This window comes from Scyliorhinus canicula, chromosome 19 (genome assembly GCF_902713615.1).
Source record: "Scyliorhinus canicula chromosome 19, sScyCan1.1, whole genome shotgun sequence".
Taxonomy (NCBI): domain Eukaryota; kingdom Metazoa; phylum Chordata; class Chondrichthyes; order Carcharhiniformes; family Scyliorhinidae; genus Scyliorhinus; species Scyliorhinus canicula.
The window spans coordinates 70,954,796-70,968,547 of record NC_052164.1 but is presented as its reverse complement, the minus strand read 5'-3'; the positions used below and the strand labels follow the sequence as shown (position 1 = coordinate 70,968,547).

At 44.9% G+C, this 13,752-nt stretch overlaps 1 protein-coding gene across 3 annotated transcripts in view; it reads right to left on the bottom strand.

The window, feature by feature from the left end:
• The window catches only part of LOC119953891 (endothelial cell-selective adhesion molecule-like), a 148,328-nt gene that overhangs the window by 88,417 nt on the left and 46,159 nt on the right, over nucleotides 1–13,752 (bottom strand). Inside the window, exon 1 of one of the 3 annotated variants that reach the window (XM_038778525.1) lies at nucleotides 10,609–10,629. The exons of the other annotated variants lie outside the window; for them this stretch is intronic. The gene's annotated coding sequence lies outside the window, so the exon portion shown is untranslated. Of the gene's footprint in view, nucleotides 1–10,608; nucleotides 10,630–13,752 lie in introns of those variants that run through there. 3 annotated transcript variants of the gene reach the window in all.

Here is a 13,752-nt window from a genome sequence, read left to right as displayed (position 1 = left end):
CCCCCCCCCCCCCCCCACCACACACACACACAAAATGCAGACAGGTCAAGGACAGGTGGTGGAAAAGTCATGCACTCGATTTTATGAGCAGTCCCTGAACTTCAAACCCACCATCAGGGAAGTGGAAAATACATCCCAATGAATTACAGTATGATCCAAATTTGAAAGTGGGATAGTTCAGAGTCATATCAAGCTGTATTTTTAAGACATGAACGATATAACATGGCGAGTCTGGGAGGGCAAAGTTGTGTTGGGCCCAGTGAAGTTGATGGAGAGAGATTTAAGAAACGAACAAGAGGGGATGCGATGGGGTGGGGGGGCGGCGCCTTGTGCCATTGCTGAAGTGGGGTGGGGGGTGCTCCTCATGCAGGAGTGAGCGACAAAGTAGCTGGAGGTGAAATGTGTGTCGCTTCAAGTGATGCAAAATAAAATCACAGAATTAATTTTTACAACTCCAAGCAGGAGGAAACTTTCCAATATTAAATGCATGCCAAATAGAGATTATTGTGGTCACACAGAACTACTCGTGTCAAAAGTCAATAGTGGAGTGTTCAAACTGCCGTATATAAAAGCAGCCAAGATTCATCAACAGTGTTCACTGCGAGTATTCTGCCTTTTCATTTTGGCAACCTCCTCTCATTTGATCACTATCTCAAAATCCCCAAATTCTGGGAACACTGGCACGGTTTCGAAGCAGTTGGGAATTATACACTGGATATTTTAACTTCCTGGGAAAGAGAGAATATGTGGACTTCAGAGGCATTAAAGGGGCCAGGCTGGAAAAGGGAAACAACTTGCTCGACTTCTTCTCAGCCGTTAGGTTAGTCTTCCTGGGAAAGGGGAGGTACTTCAGTGATGCTGCAAATCTGATTCCATACTGCAGCAGCACAGGTCATCACAGCAGCAAGTCCAGAATCAAATCCAAATTCAAGCTGGAGCGTGGCAGGAACCAGTGAAGCTTTCTCTGCTGCATTGTCAGGAAGATAGAGACAGAAACTAAAAGGGATGGGTCCCATGACTTGTGGGACAGACTCGGATAGGGCATGCCCTACCAACAACTTTATTTTTTTAAGATCAGGCACCATTTTCTGAAGGCCACCGTGATGCACAAAACGTTTAAAATGGAACTAACTCGTGCCGCGAGCAACCCCCCCCCCCCCCCCACCCCCCCCCCCCCCCCACCCCCACCCAACCCCTGGCATAACCCTCTTCCCCCAGAGTGAAGCACTCACCTGTACTCCTCCGGAGGGTCTGGCCACCAGGTGAACGCCGTGGGAGACCAGCCATAATTCACATTGGCATTATCTAACCAGGAGTGGGACATAGCATCAGGACTCCAGTTATGTCACTGGCAGGGAGCACCTAATAACAACAAGACTTCCTGATGTTGGGGCTCTCGTGAGATTTCCCACACCTGCCGCCAAACCAGCCCAAGAAGAAAGTTTGGAAAATTCCAACCATAGTCTATAACATCAGTGACAAAAGATCACATGATAAAAGGTGCTGTACTATGCTTTCTGAAGTCGATGATCTGTTCCTTGGTCTTTCCAACATTTAGTGAGAGGTTGTTTTCGGAACACCACGCAACCAAGAGATCTATCTCCCTTCTTAGTCCAATTGGCGGCGTTGTTGGCGGCACAGGACACAGTCCGCAGCCACCACGTCAGATTCCGACTGCTGAGGCACACGTCAACTGTGCAGTCGGGAACTCGGCCCATCGGGGGCGGGCCTTCAGGTGACGTCCTGAAGCCGTCCCAACAGCGTGCTCCTCGATGACACCGCTTTGGAGGGGGTGGAGCATCTGAAACAGGCGACCCCTCTGTTCCATCGCAAAAAAGGATTCTCCACCCAATCGGTGAATACAAAATCGACGTCGGGGAACGGAGAATCCGCCCAATGACCCTCCAGTGGTGCTTTTTACAAGTTGAAAGGATATTCTATTTTGCAATGATGGGAATATTTTTCACAGGAAAACTAGTGAATCTGCACAATTGCAGACATCTCCCAGATGGCCACAGCTCACTTGCATTTCTCATCTTCTTTCTAGGTTTTTAAACAAATGACCTTACACATATCTTCTGGTTACCCACCTTCCTGCCAGTGGTATTGGCTTCTTCCCATTGACCCACCTCAATTAAATACCCCTCCATAACATTTCCTGCTCGAAATAAAACTTGGCTTCTCTCGTCTCGAAGCAAAGGGGGAAATAAACAAGCACAATGTTGCTTCAATAGGAGACAGTAGTGGTTGAGAAATGGGGGTGGTGTAATTATTTCAACTCTCGAGGAAATAAACACACACACCTAGCTAACTGTGTAGCGTGCTGCAGACTATAGTCACACCCAAGCCATTGCCCATAGAAGGGAAAGGTTGCAATTAGGGGGATACAGGTGAATTGATCTTATAAACCAAAATAAACTGATCAATCTCAAATGAATCACCTCCATGACAGATATTTTAATATCGCATGATGGCTTTTTAAGTTTGTACCTTGCATGTAAAAATTCATTCAGGCTCCGGATGTTACAAATCAATCATTTCATAAGAAACAAAACAAGGTGAACTGATATCAACCCATAGAAGAGCATTGTGTTAATAAAGTGCTTCACCACACAAATCCTATTAAGATACAGGGCAGTTCAATGGTCAGCCATTGAGGATGGTTAAAAGGATTAAATGTGATCAGGAGATTATTCAGTGCTGCATCGCCGACTTATTCCATTTATCACCCTGTGTTTGCTATGAAGTTCTACCACTGCAACCAGATCTGGCACCGGTGACTGGTTACACTCACCATAGATACATGGGACATTTGAGAATTCCTCTCGAATGGAGGCTTATTGAAGAAGATGTCAGCCTGGCTTTGTGGGAGCACTTTCCACCTATGAAGCAGAAAAGGAGGTGGGTTCAAGCCACAGGCCAGAAACCTGTGTTTCAGCCTGATTTGATGCTGGTGGGTTTCCAATCTATTGGCTCACTCTAGATTCTCCGCTCCTACCTGCCACCAAACCCACCGGGTGAGACGGAAGAATTGCACCCAGTGTGTTTAATGTGCTACCCTTGTCAATGCATTGTTATTTCTTAAAAGTCATTTTGGTTAGTAAAGCATTCAAATGTAACTTTTCTTGCGATAATAGAACGGTATGTTTAATAAGGACACTTTGTTCTTATTTTTAAATAGTATGTTTACACTCTCTGATAGACCCCTACTAGGTATCGAGTGCCTTACTGTCCAACCTTATATACTCTAGCTAATTGAGATCCCCTGAGCTTGTACTCCGCGAGGACAGGGAAGTCAAGCATTCCCACCCTGTGGGCCCCATGTGGGATATCACAGTGAGTTTTCTACTTGTGCTCACCTACTTTCAATGAATACTTTCAATGAATTACAACTATAAAGGGAAGGCAGTATTGTCACTGGGACTAGCAATCCAGAGACCCAGGGCAATGCTCGGAGGATTCAATAGTTCGAATCCCACCAAGTCAGATAATGAAATTTAAATTCAATAGAAATCTGGAATGAAATTCTAATGATAATCATCATGAAACCATTGCTGATTTTTTTAAAAACCCATCTGCGTCACGAATGTCCTTTAGGGAAGGCCATCCTTACTTGGTCTGGCCTGCATCTGACTACAGACCCACTAAATGTGGCGGACTCTCAATCTCCTCCAAAACAGTCTAGCAAAACAACTCAGCTCAAAGGCAATAAGTGCAAACCCAGCCCACATCCCCTGAACGAATAGAACAAAAGCTATAGAAAATCCAAATTCAACTTATTCTAGTAACATCAGATACAAAGATACATAGAAGATAGGAGCAGGAGGAGGCCTTTTAGCCCTTCGACCCTGCTCCGACATTCATCACGATCATGGCTGATCATCTCAATAGCCTAACCTGCTTTCTTCCATAGCCTTTGATCCCATTTTCCCCAAGTACTATATCTAGCTGCATCTTGAATATATTCAATGATTTAACATCAACTACTTCCTGTGGTAATGAATTCCACAGGCTCAACACTCTTTGGGTGAAGAAATGTCTCCTTATCTCTGTCTGAAATGGTTTATTCTGAATCCTCAGACTTTGACCCCTGGTTCTGGACCCATCCATCATTGGTAACATCTTCCCTGCATCTACCCTGTCTAGTCCTGTTAGAATTTTATAAATCTCTATGAGATCCCCCTTCATTCATCTGAACTCCAGTGAGAACAATCCCAACCTAGTCAATCTCTCCTCATTTGACAGTCCCACCATCCATGGAATCAGTCTGGTAAACCTTTGCTGCACTCCCTTGAGCAAGAACATCCTTCCTCAGAGAAGGAGACCAAAATTGCACACAGTACTCTAGGTGTGGCCTCACCAAGGCCCTGTATAATTGCAACACATCTCTGCTTCTATACTCGAAACCTCTCGCAATGAAGGCCAACATACCATTAGCCTTCTTTACCGTCTGCTGCACCTGCATGCTTACCTTCAGCGACTGGTGCACCAAGGACACCCAGGTCTATTAATAAAAATACTGTTCTAATAGCCACCTTCAACTTTCCAAAATTAGCCTCAGCCGACCATACATAGCTCACACCATCTCCAGGGTGACACATATCACTGTTATAAATTAGCTAGGGTGGCTTTAAATCTATGACATACTTCAGGAACCTTACTAGAGCCCTGTAACAAGGTTCTTATTTAAAGCAACTGATATTGATAGGCTGCACTTCGCTGTATGTCTAGATTCCACTCGGTTTTGGGACAGACACATTTATTGGGAGTCAATTCTCATGGGATTTGTTCAGAGTACATGTCTGCTTGGAATATGTGACGGAAGAGTATGTTAAATACAGAAGGACATTTATCTTGCCTCACTATTCACAGTAGCAAATATAGCAGCTGTCAAAAACGCAAATGGATGGAAGAATAATGGACAGGCTTCTGCAGATAGTGCTTCAGCATTGCCAAAATCTTGCAGATGATCTTTGATAAAGTTCTCAGGGCTGGTGTGAGGAAGTTGAAGGTGAAGAAAGCTAAATTTAATTCAACGCCACAATGAACCATGGTCAGACCCAAAATGTTCCACAAATCTAGAGATTCACTAGGAGTGTTGACAAGTTTACTGCAATGATCATAGGGTCTGTATTCAGTACAATTGAAGACAAGGCATGTGGAAGATTTACCATATAGCCATCTATAAAAAAAAACTGTCTCCCATACATCAAAATTGGAAAGGGGACTTTGAAAAATAGAAATTTATGAAATTCCAATCCCCAGTCATCTGTCAGACAACCTTTGAATAATTAAAGACATCGGAATTCAGCTCTGGGTCCGGGAGAGCACAGTAAGAAGTCTTACAACACCAGGTTAAAGTCCAACATGTTTGTTTCAAACACTGGCTTTCGGAGCACTGCTCTTTCCTGAGGTGAGGCTCCTTCATTCACCTGAGGAAGGAGCAGTGCTCTTAAAGCTAGCGTTTGAACAAACCTGTTGGACTTTAACCTGGTGTTGTAAGACATCTTACTGTGCTCACCCCAGTCCAACGCCGGCATCTCCACATCATGGCTATCATCGGGTCCGGGAGAGCTAGACGTAGAACCACCTTACCAGCACAAGGATGTTACATTACACAAGATCATTAACATGGTATTTATCTACTCACAGTGGGCCATGTCATATAAAAAATCCATGTGCATTAAGATATTGAGCTTTTAGAAAGCACAAAGTTGTTTTGCAGCCTGCCTTCTGAATGGATGCAGAGACCACGACACATAATAGGATGAACACATACTTCTCTAAGTGAAAATGTCAAGTGTGTGATATCAACTCATGTTAACTTGAAGGTGAAGTTAGATCCTTAGTTGTTGTTACATTATCTGACCAGGAATAGACAGGTTGTTTGATGTGGAATGGTAGGACAGGTTTGACTTGCATCCACTGGAGTTTAGAAGAGTGAGAGGCAGCGTGATTTGAAACATACAAGATTCTGAGGGGACTTGGCAGGGTGGGTGTTTCATCTTGTGAGTGAATAGACAACGGTTTAAAAAGAAGAAGCCACCCATTTTAAACAGAGATGAAGAGGATGTTTTTTCTCTGTGTAGCCACCTGGAGTGGCCACGTCCCGATTCCAAAATGGACACTTGCAAAGAGTAAAAGGGAAAAATGGACAGTGCTAGGAAAACAAGAGGTGCAAGGTTTGCCTGTGGATTGGAACTTGCAGCTCCCAGACAAAACCGATACAACAAGCCATTAGCATAGCAATGAGCTATCTCCGGGGACAAAAGAGAAACATTTAAGCAATCGGTACCAGGGCAGACTCCCCGGCGCCAGTGGAGACTAAAACAAAGGCAGGCCAACGGTCACCTAGGACCCGCCCGGTGATCAAGCAACGACCCCTTTATTGGAGAGAATCAATACAAATGATTGGGACATGGTCCAATTAATTGGGGCCAAGTTCAAGGCCGCCCAGAAAGGTGCAAAACCCTTTGGGGTATAAAGAGGAGTCCCCAAAGTCAGATCGCTCTCTTCTTCTTCACCTTCATCTTGGCCTTGGCTCTCAGCAACGAGAGACCCGCCAAGCACCAGCCAGGTAAGTCAAAGGTCAACGCACGGTATGAGATAGGCGCTCCTAGCTACTATCCTATACCAGTTCGAAGCCAGCAGCCTCAGAATCGGACAACGGTCAATGTTCCTCTGACTGAGTAGGCACCCGTAGCTAAGTATAGGCTTTGAGTAGTAGCTGTAGTTTAGTGAGTAGAGTTTGTGCATGAGTAATAATTGACTGTGTGTGTAAATAAATGTGCATTGATTTCAAACTTACTAATTGGTGTATCGAGTCTTTGATCAGTATTCGGTTTTGAACCTTGTGGTGGTATCAAAAATATACCTGGCGCCTCTTGAGCAAAGGTAATTAAAACAGAGCAAATTAAGGAAAGCATAACGAGCAACATCTGAGGGTCATGAATCCCTGGAACGCTTTCTTAAAAAGGTGGTGGGCCCGGCCAACCACACCAACATGTTCTGGGCTTGCCCCAGATTGGTCAGGGACTGACAATCGTCTTTGAGGCAATGGAGCCCTGCAGGTTTCAGATTAGCCAGACAATCGTCTGCCAGACAATCCTGCTTGGTTGGCGATCAGCAGCACCACCCAAAGCTGCAGACTGGCCTTCAAACCTGGCGGAATTTCTCAGGCTGGAGAATACGAAATTTGCTTTCCGGGGGTCAGAAGAGGACTTCCAGAGGAAGTGGAAGCCATTCACCAGCTTGTTCAGAGATCTGTTCGTAGCCAACAACCAGTTGGGTAAGGGTGAGTCACAAACGAGCCATGGGACAAAGAGGTATAGGAAGGGGGGGGAGAAAAGAGAAGAGGGAAGGAGTGAAGGCACGCAACGGGAACGAGAGGGACAAGGGACAAAGGCGCAGGGAACTGGTCCAAGGTCAATTTGAAGCCCAAACTAAACTGTAAATAGACACTTGTAAATATGTGCAATGGCCATACTGGGGATTGTAACATATGTATGCCAGCTAAAGGTGGGGGGGGGGGGGGGGGGGCATGGCCACGGCAGGAGCGAAGACAACTGCATGTAAATGTATGCGCTGAGTTCTGTTTGTCTTTCTTATTTCCCTTTTCTTTTTGCGCCAGTTTTCTTTGGTAATATGTAATTTATGGACTGAAATATAGGGGGCTGGATTCTCCGCTCCGCTGCGCCAAATTTCTGTTTCACCCCGCTAGCGGGATGCTCCATTATGCTGGCTGGTCAACGGGGTTTCCCATTGTGGGGCAGCCCCATGCAAAACGGAGCATCCCGCCAGAGAATCCAGATGTCAAAACCCAATAAAAACACTTTTGAAAACATAAAAGATGCTGGAAGCAGAGTCCTTGAATTTTTTTTAAGGCAGAGCTAGCTAGATTCTTGATTACCAAGGGTGTGGTAGGCAGGAATGCAAGGTTGAGGTTACATTCAGATTAACCATGATCTAATTAAATGGCAGAGCAGGCTAGAGGGGCTGACTGTTCTACCTCTAGTTCATATGTTCGTAGCCAGCATAGTGGTAGATGTGGCAACTTTGAACTTAGCACATGGACTAGAGGCTAGAAAAATTAACCAGCTTTCCCCAACCCAATCACTACCCTTGGCAGAGTGAACGAGTCCTAGGGGAAGGTTCAAGAGGTGCGTTCGCATAAGCCCGAACTTGTAAGAGCTGGGGAAGCTGCCAGCAATACAAGAGTGGCACTGCAAGTTTATGGAGCGGAAGTTGGGGGGGGGGGGGGGGGGGGGGGGGGGGGGGGGGAGAGAAAGAGAAGAGAAAGAAGGTGAGATGTGGAGGAGGGTACTGCGGAGCTGCAAGAGCAGGGGAATGAGGACAGCAAGGATGGCTGCAGGTGGCCTCTGGCAGTCACAGGCACCACTCTGGGAACGTGTCCGCAAGCTGTTTGGAGATCACAGTGCCCATGCACGGGTGCATACTGCAAGTGCATAAAACTCACTGATGTAGCACACATGACAATAAGCATCCTACATGGAGGCAACCCAGGACGCTAATTGTCCTGAGTGTTGTACCAGTGAGGTTTGTGCATTTGCAGTACTTACCCATGCATGGGGATGGTGATCCCCACCTTGGCAGCTTGCTGGCCCATTCCCAAATTAAGTTTAGAATTTAGAATTTAGAACAGTACAGCACAGAACAGGCCCTTCGGCCCTCGATGTTGTGCCGAGCAATGATCACCCTACTCAAACACACGTATCCACTCTATACCCGTAACCCAACAACTCCCCCTTAACCTTACTTTTTAGGACACTACGGGCAATTTAGCATGGCCAATCCACCTAACCCGCACATCTTTGGACTGTGGGAGGAAACCGGAGCACCCGGAGGAAACCCACGCACACACGGGGAGGACGTGCAGACTCCGCACAGACAGTGACCCAGCCGGGAACCGAACCTGGGACCCTGGAGCTGTGAAGCATTGATGCTATCCACTATTCTACCGTGCTGCCCTGTTAACCTGTTAACCTGGGACCGAGGACAAATGGCACGAATATGGGATGATCCCATATTTTATGGGACAGATGTCTGAAGAGGAAGGATCCCCTAAAGGTTAAATAGCTCACCACGTGCATTAAAAAAAAATCGCCATCTCATAGCTGGACTATGGATTGGAAACAAGCCTCTCATACAAGTTGTTACGTGAGAGGGTCAGAATAAGTATAAAATAACAGGGTAGGGAAGAGTTAACAGCTATAATTTAATTAAGAGCTTTGAATATAATAGACAGTAAAAGATAGAATGAGAATTCTAAGCTCTTCGGCATGTGGATCTAATTTTTAAATATAAATATTTTACAAATCAGTTACAGCTGACCAGCGAGGGCTTGCACGATTGTCAGCTGTTAAATCTAATGTCATCAGACATCCCCAGCAGACAATAATCATCTGTGGAGATGAAGGCAGACCCATATAGGCACACGGATTAATAGTAATCTATAATCTTGCAATGGATTAGAAAGGTATTAACTCCACAGTTTATATTATGCAGCACGAGCCACCAACTACCCAAGAATATTTTCTTCCCTTCCCCACCACCACTTCCCAACAGAATTGAATGTCGCACAACTGCACACTGAGAAAACGGAGAGTTGGAAAGCACCAACTGATCATTCAGTGCCTCGCCGGGCTTGCTTGCCAGGAAAATCTTGTGGTTAGGACAAAGGTCTGTAGGGACCAGCCCAAGTGCATTATCAAATAATGTATTCTCCCACATTTTAATCTGTTAAGTAAAGTCTATGCATGCATTACTTTTGAAGAAAGGAGTCCATGGGCTGGGTTTTTGTCCCATTGGAAGTGAAAATTGGGTCACAAAACACGGAATTTTTTGCCTGACCCCATGCCATTTTTTGCATGGCCTCTATGGGTCGGCAAGGTCTAAGGTGCAAGAAGTACATGCACCGCTTCAGAGGTCAACATCCCCATTGTGAAGACTACAGAGAAATTGTATTTCCTCCCACATACTTTCCATGTGCTGATGCAGGTTAGGTTTAATAAGCCCTAAAAAAAAAAATTAGCCCCTTGAAGACCAATGGGGCAAAACTGTTGTTCCAGGAGCCTGGAACATTCGGAAAGGGAAGTGTAAAATGTTTTGCCACTCAGGTATATTTTTAATGCAGCGATTCATCAGAGGGCACTGCCGTGCCAAGGTAAGCTAACCACTACAGGCCTAACATCTGCCTGGTATCCCTCCATTGCTCCTTCTGCTCCTCCATGAAACATAATTTAAGAACAATTCCACTTGATCAACGTTTTCACCTCAATAAAATAAACACTTCCAAAACACTGGAGTGCCTAAATATTTGGCACAATTCTTTGAGCAATTAGTCCCAATCTGTTGGAAAGAATTAATATCGGAGTTTTATTCTCACTTGATGACATGACAGTCCTTAGAAATCATGTGCAGGTGTTGGCATGCGTTAAAGTACCTTTACACATGGAGAAATTGCTATATTGCATTTAAAAATATATGGATTAACTCTTTTATCATGTTTGTCACTGCGATTTAAACAGACAAGTTTGGACTGTAAAACAAGATTCCTTGCTTTAGCTAGATAAAAAAAAGTATAAGAACCTGCTCATTTCCATTGACTTGAACAAGGTTGAGAAGCAGGACCATGTTGCAGCAAGGAATCAGGCCTTCAAACCAGGCCTTCAAACTCAGCATCCACACTCCACCCATACTCAAGATGTCTTGTGAACTGAACTGCAAACTCAAAAGCTGTACGAGGAAATAAAAATCAGGGGAAAAGTCTTGCATGGTTCAGGTGTGCAGTTCATAAATTGCAAAAAGTACACAAATTGCATTTTCCCCAAACCTACATGTTTCCCCAAACCCAGCCCACATGTGGCTAAGATACTGGACAGAAACCCCAATATTTTATTTTAAGCTTGTAAGACTGCAAGGAAAGGATAAGGCCGGCACGGTGGTTGGCACTGCTGCCTCACAGCGCCAGTGACCCAGGTTCAATTCCGGCCTTGGGTGACTGTCTGTGCAAAATGTGTGGAGATTGCACCTTCTCCCCGTACCTGCATAGGTTTCCTCCAGGTGCACCAGTTTCCTCAATAGTCCAAAGATGTGCAGTTTGGGTGGATTGACCATGTTAAAAATTTTAAACATAAATTTAGAGTACCCAATTATTTTTTTTATCCAATTAAGGGACAATTTAGTGTGGCTAATCCACCTAACCTGCACATCATTGGGTTGCGGGGGTTAGACTCACGCAAACATGGGGAGAATGTGCAAACTCCACATGGACAGTGACCTGGGGCAGGATCGAATCTGGGTCCTCAGCACCATAAGACAGCAGTGCTAACCACTGCATCACCGTGCCACTCCAGCCATGTTAAAATTGACCAGTAAGTTAGGTGATGTCACGGGGATACTGCGAGGAGTGGGTTGAGGGTCGGTGAGAGGGCAAATGGCCTCCTTCGGCACTGTAGAGGTTCTTCGATACCTCACACAAAATAAACATAGCCAGTGTGTGATATTTAACCAACCTGGGACCAAACTCATGGTTATACACAAGGCCTTCCCCAGTAAGTAAAATTTATCTTTCAACAGAATCCCGCACTTTATTTTCCAGATGTTGTGAATGAGGTCAAGCATAGAGCATAGACTTGCGAATACCTGTCAACCTTCGAGTATACACCTTCCTCTGTCCCCTATGTAACGGGTTAACAACTGTATTGACACGGTCAAATATAAGTCACTAAAGTTCCAGAGGACCATAGGCTGCTCTCTCCTTAGAGAGAGCGCTGACTGTTGGCGGTTTTACCAGTGGGTCACCACACCTCACCTCAGGTGAGGGGAAAGGTTGAGAAGGCAGAGCCTTCATGAATAACCCCAGCCGGTACAAGAATTGAACCCGTGTTGTTGGCGTCATTCCACATCACAAACTAGCTATCCAGCCAACTGAGCTAACTGATTCCATGGTACATGTAACCTAAATACAATCAGCCTGTTCAGTAAGAATGTACATGATCCATTTTGCCTTTGAGGGGGGCTAACAGCTGTAACACAAATGTTATAGGTCAGTTAACATACTTGCGTAAAGTATGTGAAAGTTAAACCCTAGGACGATTGCTGTTTGTCCCCTCTTAAAACTGCTGAGCAAATGTGAACAATTCCCAAAGAATTCCAAGTTATTAATTTACTAAAGGTAGCTAAATAGCTACAAATAAGCCAATTACTTGGTTAACAATTAAACAGGAAGCAGAGATTGATTATGCTGATTTCAGTGACTGCTGATAACAACAGCAATGGAGATTGAAAAACCAGCTCATTATTGGGCCTACTTTTTCTGAACGTTAATTCAAATTAATTGCCAGCTTAAACCACCATCACAAACACTTAGCTCAATTCAATGCTGTTTAAATCAATCCCTTTTAAAGCCATTTTCCGAGTTATAAAACAATGCTCATTTTCCAAACCCAATGACTCGCTACAAACAGCAACTGGGGGATAAATGTAATCAGATACAGCTGTCCAACATCAAGAATAGCCACATCAATCATCATGTCATTATGAGTGCACAGGGGTTCATTATATTTTAATTGATCAGAGAGCAAGGTGACCAGTTTAAAATTCAACCTTGGCAGGAAGAGCAGGGAAAGAAAGTGACAAGTAACTCTTACACATCCTTTTGGGCATGCAGCATTAGTCAAATGAGAGATGCACAGTGACTTGCTCCCAAGGTTGGAGGGCATGCTACTCATCATACAAAGCTTTAGTTACAGGAAGAAAATCGAGCAAGTTAGCTTTCTATAGATTAATAAAAACGTCAATGTTCTTCACCGCCTCACATGAAGGTTCTGATGGAGGTTGGGTTTCAGCCTCCACAATTAAGACAGGAGCCATTCTGAATTGGGACAGGTTGGTGTCCAGCAGGGGAATGACAGGAGGGTGATAGCCAGGGTCAAGAGTGGAATCTACACCCATCTGAAACCCCTCTGCAGCACATCCTACAAAATGACTAAAACTAAAGTTTCTTGGTTTGAATATCTGGGTGCCGCAGGACGTTGTTCACCCACTTAACCTATTGCCATGTGCACACTCTACAATCGGACTCCACCACAATAAGCCCAACAATCCAGTTCATGGAGCGCACAAGGATGACAATCCTCGCCAGGCAAACGTTCTTCGGTCTCAGAGATCGGAAAAGACTCAATGCCCATTTTCAGCTGCCAATCCCAATATCTAACAATCCTGTTCCAATTCTCTTCCCGCAGCTTGTGATTCACCAAGGTAGATTTGGTTTCCATAGCTCGTAATTTCCAGAACAGGTCACTAGTCTGTCGCCAGGGGTTTATAGATTGAGGGGTGCCACTTCACCTGGAGTCTCTCCCACTTTTACCACCAGTCATTGGCGAGTTTGGAAAGATTTTACAGTTTGACCAGTTTGGTTGCGTTATGAACGCATCTTCCTTGGCCATCATGTCCTGAGGTAGGACTCTAATCCAGAGCAGCAGGAAGGCTACCCACTGCACCACAAGACTTCCACAACGCCAGACAAAAATTCCACAATTTAATTTCATTTTTCCTGCCATGCTATGATTAGAAGATGGAAGCCGTCACTATAGAGACCTCGGGTGATCTGGGAGAAGATGATACAAACCTTGGTAGTTTTACAGGGCCACCATGTTTATCAAATGGAGGTTAGCTTCTGCAGTCAATGAATCACCTCCTAGTCTGTACATTCCAAGGCAAAGAACTACT